We start from the raw sequence: 10,089 nt of genomic DNA on the forward strand, positions 1-10,089 counted from the left end.
CATTAAAATAACATCTTTACTTGAAGAGATGGATTAAGGATATTAACTTTTCAAATAATATTTGCAAGGAGGATATTTATCACAGAAAAAGTCAACATTTATTTATGAAAAAGAAAAATGCATTATATTAATAACTCAACCACAAGATAGCTAACAAAAGATAACCTGCCTCAGTAATCCATCAAGATGCAGTGAATGAATTTCATCCTTTTATTCTGTCAAAGCAACTGTTCTGTCAGTATTACATTTTGACAAGTACGTCATATAGCAATGTTATTAGGGCAGTCATTTACTATTGAGACTATGTCTTCTCCAGTACAATTTCCCTCCAGTAGCCCACAAAAGAAATGATTTTTCTTAGATTTAATTACTGAAGATAATCTAGCAAATACTAAGAGATGCCAGAAGCTTTAACACTTTTATGACTATACAGAAAACCTCCCACACTGCAAAATCTGTCCTAGTATTGTATGTCCAAATCTTGAGCAAAATGTCCTATGCATCTTACAAGAGTTATGACAAAGGAATGCATTTTGGCTTCTTGACATATATTCCACATAAAGTTGACCCTTGAACAACATGAGTTCGAACTGTGTAGGTCTACTTAAACATTTGATTTTTTTTTCCAATAAATACACTGGGAAATTTTTTGGAGATTTATGACCATTTGAAAAAGGTTTTCTTTTCTCTAGCTTAAAAGAATACAGTATATAAAATGTATAACATACAAAATAGGTGTTAATCTACTGTTTATGGTATTGGTAAGGCTTCCAAGTCACCAATAGGCTATTAGTAGTTAAGTTTTGAAGGAGTCAAAAGTTACACTCAGATTGTCAACTGCGCAGAGGTTGGCAACCCTAGCCCCCAAGTTGTTCAAAGGTTCACTGTACCATATCAGTCTTTCTAAAAAATCAGATCATTCTGGGGGCCTGGAAGAGAAGGGATAAGAAGAACCTGCCATTAGTGAGGGCCTTTTTGTCTTTTCTAAGAAGAAACCTCAAAATATACCTTTAATCATTAGGTTAGTAAAATTGTATATAGCATCTCAATGAATAGTCAATGACTTTGAAACATCATTGGATAAAAAAAATGTAGAGATTCTTTTTATGGTCTAGGTGATTAGGTTTCAAATGTCCTAGTACTAGTAATACCCTCATATTATTTACTATCTCAAAGTTCTACATACTCTCAAAGTAAGATTCCTACTAATGACAGAGGATGCAAATCCATGTTTCAAACAGGCTTGATATATTCAATGTAATAAGTGCTGATTTATTTAATGTGATTTAATAGCTCACCAAGAGTTCATAATGGCTGAGCAAGGCTCAGCTCTGCCATTTTGATTGTTTGCTTGTGCTTGCATTATTAGTATTTTTTTCAATCACTGATTTATTTGCAGGAAATCTCTAATGTCCATTTTATGAAAGTTTAATGAAAATGGATAATAGAAATCATTATCACTGTGTTGCAATACACTGAAAGAAAATGTATGAATATGGCTCTCCTTGCTCACTGCCAAACTCCTTTCTCTTCCCTTCAGGACACCTAAAGTTCTATAGTTAACACATTAACACTGTTTGACATATAGACCCAAGAAGGTACCAGTAACAATCCCTAAATTTAATTTTTTTAGATAAAAATAAGAAAAAGCTCTACAATTTTCTTCTAGTATCCTAGTGAATCATCTTGTCTAACTCATTTTGAGAAATCCTGCTCTAAATTACAGCCACAGTGAACTTCTTACAACTGCAAATCGTATCATTTCACTTTCTTTAAAATCATTGAATGGCTTAGTTCTGTCTTCTGGATAAAGTCCAAAATCCTTGCATGGTGTAAAGGGCCCTCAACTCTCGCCCCTGTCTCTCTCTAATCCAGTGGTTCTCAACCCTGACTGTATCCTAGCATGATCCGAAGCGTTAAAAAAAAAAATTAAATATAAACACACACACATACATATATACACACACACATATGTGTACATGAGTACATGTGTGTGTATATGTATACACACACACACATGTACTTTCTCAGGGTCCCCACTAGATCGATTAAGTCAAAATACGTGGATAGGGTATTTGCATCCCTGATTTTTGCAAGTTCTCCAGGTGAAATCAAAGTGCAGCCAGGGTAGAGAACTGCCCCCTCCTACTCACCATGGTCATCTAGCTTTAAGTGCTCATCAAGCTACCCCAAGTGTAAACCACCCTCCAGTAGCACCTGCCTCACTGGTTGGTAATGCAGAATTCCAAGTCCCACCCCAGACCTACTAAATCAGGACTTGGCATTTTAACAAGATCCCCAGATGGTTCATGTGAACAGTTGAGTTAGAGAAGCACTGCCCTAAAGTACCAAATCCCTTTCCTCAGGTCCTTTGTAAGTGTTGTTTAACTGCAAACATTGTTTAATATTCAACTTTTCTGGCACTTCGAAGACATCTTATTCTTCCCCTTTGATCCCATCTGTAATTACGGTAGTGATTAATGTCTGTCTACTGCCTTGGCCTGTAAGTGTCATATGGACAGACCATGTTACTCTGAGGTATCCCCAGCTCCTGACACAATGTCTGGTATTTTCAAAATGAACAGCATCTAGTCTAGTGTTTCATACCAATACGATCTTACCCTAAATTTCCACAATATTTCTGTCCCATTAATCATGTCTTCAAAAACAAGTTGGCTTTAGCTACATAACTCTTGGATATGATATGTGTTATCGCAATGCACTTATTTCAAAGTCTAAATAAGCTCCTGGTCACTTCCTAAAGGATGTAAATTAAACCTAATTCAAAGTACCATTATATTTATTTTAAAATAAATAAAACCAAATATTAGGTTTTGTTTGTAATAGCATTGGCTCGATCATCAGAAAACAGGGCCATATAAATTGTTGATGATGTTGTAAGTAAATTCAACCTTTCTAGAAGGTCATTTGGCACTGAAACCGTATCTTGAGTCAGTGAACCCACTTCAGGGGTAAGAGACCAAGAAAATAATCCAGAAGAAGTATTTGAACAAGGGTAGTCAGAAGTACCACTTACAACAATAAAAAGGAAAAAAAAATGGAAGAAAAAATAAAGTTTGCACAAACTACGGTCATCAATGAATAGTCTATTACTCTGTGATTTAAAATAAAGATACATAACTAAATATAAAATGTTTGATGCTCTCAGGAATACAAAAATCATTTTCTTCTGTATGTACTGAATTATAAAAATTCTATTCCTATACAGTGACACAAATGGATGTAAATTTAGAGTAAATATAGTTTTACATTTAATGGATTCTCTTTTCTATAGAGAACATATTAAATCAAATTTTAATGTTGGGTTATTTGTGGGTTTTCTGCTCAGTTTTATTGTTAGTGTTACATTATTGATATTTTTGCTGTTGCTACTCAGACTCACTAAAAAACATTTCTTTAGCTTTAGCATTTGGGAACATACATTTGTTACTGCACTAGAAGTAAAAAAACAAGATTCTGTATTTGGCCAGCTTCCTCCTTATAATTCAAACTTCACCTGCATTTCATTTTTTCCATATGAAGGTGGAGAAAAATAATACAACAACGTTTACAAATCAATTCTGACACCTCAATGAAAGGCCCTGGGCAAATACAAATATCAGAGCTGCTTAAAAAACCACAACCACCCACACTGACTGTCTTGCATAAGTCACTTTATCCTTCCAGGTCTCGAGGTCTCCCTGGTAAATTCAAAGAAATACGCTAGGATCACATGGGGGTAGGGGAGCTTTAGTAAGGGAAAAGTAGGCATATGATAGATGAAAAAGGAGATCCCAATGCATACTCTGATGAAGATCTGTTGACTCCCATTCACATTTGTGGGGGACAGGATAAGTTAGTACAACCCCCTCAAAGGGGTGGTGATTTGGCTACACGTGTGAAAATTTTAAATGCACACATATCCTTTTACCCAGTAATTCCACTTCTAGAAATATATTGTTTAGATAATTTTACACATGAGCACCTAACAAAGTATGTACAGGACATTCATTGAAACATTGTGATAGAAAACCTGGAAACAACTTAAATGTTTAACCTGAAAACTAGTTACAAATTACTGTGCAGGGCCATACAACGAAGTAGAAGACTGTCAATAAAAAGAATGAACAGCTCTATATGCTTACTAACATGGAATAATTTCTTAAATATGTTAAGTAAAGAACAAGATGTAACTGGTATATACAATACAAGGGGTAGGAGTAGGGGGAAATGGATAGGTACACAAGTTTACAAAGGAACAGTGTATATGTAAGGCCATAGAAACTGGAAACTTCAGCCATCTCTGGGGAGGTAGGGGTAGAAGGGAGACTTACTTTTCTCTATATACCCTTCTTTAATGCTGAAATTTTTTCTCATATGTATATATGTATTATCTTTAACCCAAACTGAGCAGGATTCTCTCTAGGCCTCCCTCTGGGTCTGAGAGGCTGTAATTCCACCTCTGTGGGGCCTGTCCATTGCTTCTGAAATTGCTGGGGCATCAACAGCTGGCCCCACACTACTCCCGAATGACCCTTTCCAAAGGCCAGTCAGCCAAATTTCCTGACTGCCCTTAAAATCCTCCAGCGGCTCTCCACTGCCCCAACTCTAACACAGCACATACAGCCCTTCAAGCTCACCCTAATCTCATGCCCCACTCTTCTTCCCTCTACCCAATCCAAATATATTTAACCTCTTGCTGTTCTGCAAAGGCAGTGGCTTCCTTCCACTTCCAAGCCTGCTTGGGCAGCCCTCTCTTTGCTGTATCCTATCCACTATACCCAAACTCCTATGCATCCTTCATAATCCAAAGGCCCCCTCCCAGGACAGCTTTCTCAGACAACCCAGGGAGGAAAGCTTTCTATACAATCTGGCAGATGCTCTGTCATCTGCCTCAGTTTCCACCCTTGTCAAGTTGGAACAAGCCCCTATTGGATTAAATAAGATAATTTGTGGAAAGCATTTATTTCATAGCCTGTCATAAGACAAATAAAAGATAACAGAATAGCTATTATCACACTCATAGCACCTGCATGCATTTGTATCCACCTGTCCTACATTGGACTATGAGTTCCTCAAAGGTAAAGATTTGATCTTCTTCCTTTTCTTTTGTATCGCAAGCACTTCGCCTGCATATCGAAGGTACTTGAATGTACTTAAGTCAGAGGACTGGCTCTTCTGGTAATGAATTTCATCCAGATGGTAAACAAGTGGCTAAAATGTACCTACCTAGTGACAGCCTCCTGGATCCCACCATGCCTTAGAGTGCACATATCAGCCAGGCTACTGGAGGTAGGCAGAAGTGAAAAGAGACCATGGGGATTTGGGCCTTTAGAGACAGGCAAGAAGACTGGAAGCCAGTAGGATGAGACCTGCTATTTCCTGCCTGCTGACAAATAATTAGGGCTAAACATGGGGAACTGGAGAATCAGAAAGATAGAAGTCCTAGGCATGCACTTCTCTCAGGAAGTGTGCACCTGGAAGTAATCAAAGCTGAGACATAAGGGGGAAAATAGGACAGGACCTTCAAGACAATTCGAAGAATTGTCTCAGGTGAGAGATGGCAAAGTAAACAAGACACAGCTCCTGCCCTCAAGACACTTCCCAAACGAAAAGGGCTTTAAAGGAAGAGGTAGAGCTTAGTAAGTAAAGGTGTGGAGGAAAGTGAGTTACACAAGCATCCGACAGTGAAGAGGCAGTCAAGCAGCTCTGAATGGCTAGGGATGAGGAGGAGAATGGAAGGACTGGGTTAAAAGTTTTAAAATTGAGGTAAGACTATCAAGGGCCTGTATGGCTAGATAAGGCATTTTGTTGGGCTTTGTTCATCCCATGGGAAAAAGAGCGGGGAGTTTTTAAGTAAACAAGTGACAGCATCAGATCTGTGTTTTTTGAAGGAGTGGCCAGGCAGGAAGATGTTCGCCCATCTTCCACCATCAGTCCTCTCCGCACCCGTCTCCATGCCCACCATCTTCTGGTTATAGGGCTGCCTGAACAGCAAGCAGGTGGCAAGTGTAGAAAGCTTTCGGGAGCTGTGACTGGTTCTAGGGCAGGAATCCCTACCCTGGACAAAGGATTCTGAAGGCATTTACCCTGCCCTAGGAGGTTTTGAACATTCCTTTTTTCCTGTCTTACAAACATCACTGACCTAAAACAAACAACAACAAAAAACCTCTCAACACTGGGCTCAGCTCTGCCATTATTATTTTTATCTTCAGGAAATACAATTAGGAACTAATTTTTCAAAACACGATATTCTTTTATTTACCAAAAGTAAAAAGGGAGGGGATCTGCACTCCCAACTGGCTCATTTTGAATTCTGGGCAGCTCCGAGCCTCTATTTCCTTTCTTAAGCAGCTTCAACAGTTGGAAGTGGGCGGAAAAGACAGGGGCCTCGGGGAAGAGGTAGGGGGGCTTTAAGGGAAAGAAAAGTTGGTCTCCGCAGTAGCAGATTTTCTCATTCCAGGAGTTTTTCTCTTTCTTCCCATTAAATGGGCCTGAGCAAATTTTGTTCTCACTGTTTCGAGTTTCTTCTTTCAGAATGAACTACGGCAGCGCCCTGGCCTGGCCCCAGGAGGACGCACGCAAAGTTCCCGGGCACTCACGAGGGGTCGGCGTCCCGCACGTTTCCGGGGACCCGCCTATGGACAGCGCAAGGATGTGGGATCCGACTGGAGACGCCAGATGGATTCTACCCAGAAAAGAGGGATTTGGGCTCGCGCCGGGGACCCCTCCCACCCGCGCCCGGGAGCCGCCCTCCCTTTTCAGAGCTCACCCGGGCGGCGGCCGCCGCGAACACTCACCGAGTCCGGCTTTGGGCGGGACCGCTGGGGACGAGGACACGGCTCCGCCTCGGTTCCGCGGCGGTGTCTCGGCCCGCCACACGCTCTCAGGGCCGCCGCCCGGCCCGCGGCTCGGAGCTTCGCGGCGGCGGCGGCGGCCTCGCCTCCATGACGAGGGGAAGAGGCTGAGGGGCGACTGGACGGGCAGCGGTGATGGCGGTGGCGGTGGCGGCGGCTGCCCGGGTTCGAGCTGGCTCGGGAGCGCGCGCGCGCGTCTCTGTCAGTGGTGTACTCGCCGGAGCCTCGCTCCCGACCCGGCCTTGGCTGTAAAGCGCTTCCTCATTGGCCATTCAGAGATGGGCGCTGGTTGGCCCACACCGAAAGAGAGTCTCCCCGCTCCCGCGGGCCCCGCCCTTGTGCGCCTCCGTTCGCTCGCTCGGCGGGCTGGGGCGCTTTGCCGGGTCTCAAGCTCTCAGGCTTGCGGTGGGCGGTGTGCGCATCACTGCATCCTGGTGCTCGGGGAGGCAGGACCCCAGGAGCACCAGCCGCCCGTGCCCCAACGCCATCCGCCTCTCTACAGTCCCAGCGCCATGGTTGTGGGCCTTCTTCCCAGTTTACAGGTGGTGAACACTGAGGCCAAATACCAGTTACAAATGGTCTAGCGACCAGGGCAGCCTGGAACCCAAAAGCATTCTTTGCGCTGCTCTCTCTAAACGTGTTCCATTCGGATTTTTTTATTTTCTTGTTTATTTTTTATTTTTCTAAGTGCAGCAATATATTTAAAAGACGAGGGCTCTCGGCGGAGAGGGAGGGATCTGCAAATCCCTTAGCCAGGACCTGGCATTGTGGGTGTCATGTGACATCAACTGAGCCCACGCCATCCCCTCCCGAGCTTCAGGGAAATCTCCCGCTTTCCAGACGTGCGTACCGGGACCTGAAGCCACGGAGCCGGGAAGAAAGAAACACAAAACATGGTCCTCTGCGGTGGGGGGAGTTGTTTGCTAGTGGCCTGGCGAGGAAGGGGAGACTCAAAGAGCAGAGAGGACCCGGAGATGCGCAGTTCCCAACCCCCCGCTGGGGACTGGGACCGTGCTGCGTCCGCGGACCTCTTATCCAGCGCCTCCACCCTAGGTGCGCATCCTAAAGCCATCTGTCCATATGTCCGGGTCAGCGGATTCCCAGGCTCCAGGACCCGGGCGTCTGCGGCACACAGTCGTGGTGAATGTCGGGGAGACAATCTGGTTAGGGCCCCCACGCGAGGTCCCTCGGGCGCGCAGGAACCCGCGCCGGTCGAGTGTTTGGGAGTCTGTAGGCTGGAGATATTGCGCAACAGGGTTAAGCGGAGCTTGCTGGCCCTTCAATCCCAGCTCCAAACTCTGCGCTCCCTGGAGAGAGTGGCAGGCCCATTAGCCTCTGAGCTCCTCTCTCCTACCTCCACGGCAGGCAGACTCCCAAGTTCGGCGCGCCCCAGGGGAACAGTATGTGACCAGCAACAACTCTTCATGGCGGGAAAGGTGCAGTGGGGACCTTTTGGCGCCAGAGGAGCCCTCATCACCTGCCGTTTACCCGGGCTGGTGCGCCTACCACCTCCAGTCCCCACCACCCCCTGCAGCTGGGACACCAGCTTAGGACTCTACGCACTTCCCCTCCACCGTGTTTGTGGAATAAGTGAGTGAATGTGAGTGTATGTCCCACGGCCTGGGAATACAGGTGTGGTGGACCTCTTTCAGGCCATTCCTCCCCAGCAGGGAAGTCCCTTCTCTAGGGGGAGCTGGGCCTCTCTCACTCCATCTTAACAGGACGGGCCCAGAGGTGTCCTGAAATGGCTAAACCCAAAGCACCTCTCCCGTATTGACGCTCCAGCCCAAAGACCCAGTGGCCACATGACCAGTCTCTTGGTAGACCCCGGACAGCCAATGAGGGCAGGTTCTTCCACATGCCCACCTTTCCTGTGTCCCAGGGAGTCCAAATTCAGTCTATCCGCACACCAAATGGTAAAGTGAAAAGTCTGAACTCAGCGTTTAGAAACCCTGAAGGTTAATGAGTGGGAGTGCAGGAGGTACCTGGGCAGCCAGAGGAGCTGCAGGCGGGCACCAAACCCTAGCTTGCTTTGCCTTCTCTACATCTATCTGATCTACGCTATTATTTCTTTATGTTTCTTTTGGTTGCTTTTTCATTTATACTTTTATTTACATTACCATAAAAGGGTTGACATGCTACTTACATTTTCTAACATGTTAAAATAAATAGCTATTAGAAAGAGTACCCATCCAAGCTGGAGGACATTGTGCTCAGTGAAATAAACCAGGCGGAGAAAGACAAATGCCAAATGATTTCCCTCATTTGTGGAGTATAACAATGAAGCAAAACTGAAGGAACAAAATGGTAGCAGACTCAGAGAGTCCAAGAATGAACTAGTGGTTACCAAAGGGGAGGGGTGTGGGAGGGTGGGTGGGGAGAGGGGGAGAAGGGGACTGAGGGGTATTATGTTTAGTACACATGGTGTGGGGGATCACGGGGAGAACAGTGTATCACAGAGAAGGCATATAGTGGATCTCTGGCATCTTGCTGCACTGGACAGTGACTGCATTGGGGTATGGGTGGGGACTTGATAATATGGGTAAATGTAGTAACCACGTTGTTTCTTCATGTGAAACCTTAATAAGAGCGTGTATCAATCATATCTTAATAAAAAATTTAAAAAAAAGAAAGAAAGAGTACCCATCCTTGTGAGCATCTGAAGGCTGTACCAATCTGACCTGACCACATTTGGGAAAATGCTGCTGTTGGGTGTGGGAATCAGAGAGCCCTAGGAATCAAGTCCCTCCATTGGCTGGGTGACCTGAGTCTCCCTCTGCTACTCTTCCTGGAACCTCCCTGGCTTGTACTGAGAACTATAAGCATGTACAGCTTGGCAAGTAACCCACTCTCAGGAAATGCATTTCCTTCTCTTCGTGAGACAGCTGCACTGTGGTTAAAGCATTTGTGGTGTGTGTGAACGGAACCTCAGACCAAGGGAAAGTCTTGCATATCCTATCTTGGAGACTCTTGGAAGGAAGAGTTTGCTGGAAAACCACACAGACCCTTTTGACAGTGGGAGAGGACAGAGTCCCATTCTCAGTTGCCTACCTCTGGAGACCTGCCCAGCCTCCCCCTCTTACCTGATGCCCTGGTGGTGGGGGTTGGGGTCCACAGCTTCACCTTATCACCCCAGGGGCAAAGAGCTGTCTTTGAAAAGGAAGGATATGGGATTACTGAGAAAGGGGGAGGAGGCAGGCTTCTAGTACAGTCCACCCAAGTGGGAGGCCAA

General features: G+C 44.9%; 1 protein-coding gene across 7 annotated transcripts in view; it reads right to left on the reverse strand.

The window, feature by feature from the left end:
- Positions 1-7,041, reverse strand: part of PTPRA (protein tyrosine phosphatase receptor type A) — a 237,877-nt gene extending 230,836 nt beyond the window's left edge. For 4 of the 7 annotated variants that reach the window (XM_036924667.2, XM_036924665.2, XM_036924664.2 and 1 more), the window contains exon 1: positions 6,801-6,937. The gene's annotated coding sequence lies outside the window, so the exon portion shown is untranslated. Of the gene's footprint in view, positions 1-6,800 lie in introns of all 7 variants that reach the window. The other 3 variants (XM_036924666.2, XM_057502815.1, XM_057502813.1) reach the window with 3 other exon arrangements.
- Between the last annotated feature and the right edge of the window lie 3,048 nt (positions 7,042-10,089).

The sequence above is a fragment of the Manis pentadactyla genome, chromosome 5 (assembly GCF_030020395.1).
Source record: "Manis pentadactyla isolate mManPen7 chromosome 5, mManPen7.hap1, whole genome shotgun sequence".
NCBI classification, from domain to species: domain Eukaryota; kingdom Metazoa; phylum Chordata; class Mammalia; order Pholidota; family Manidae; genus Manis; species Manis pentadactyla.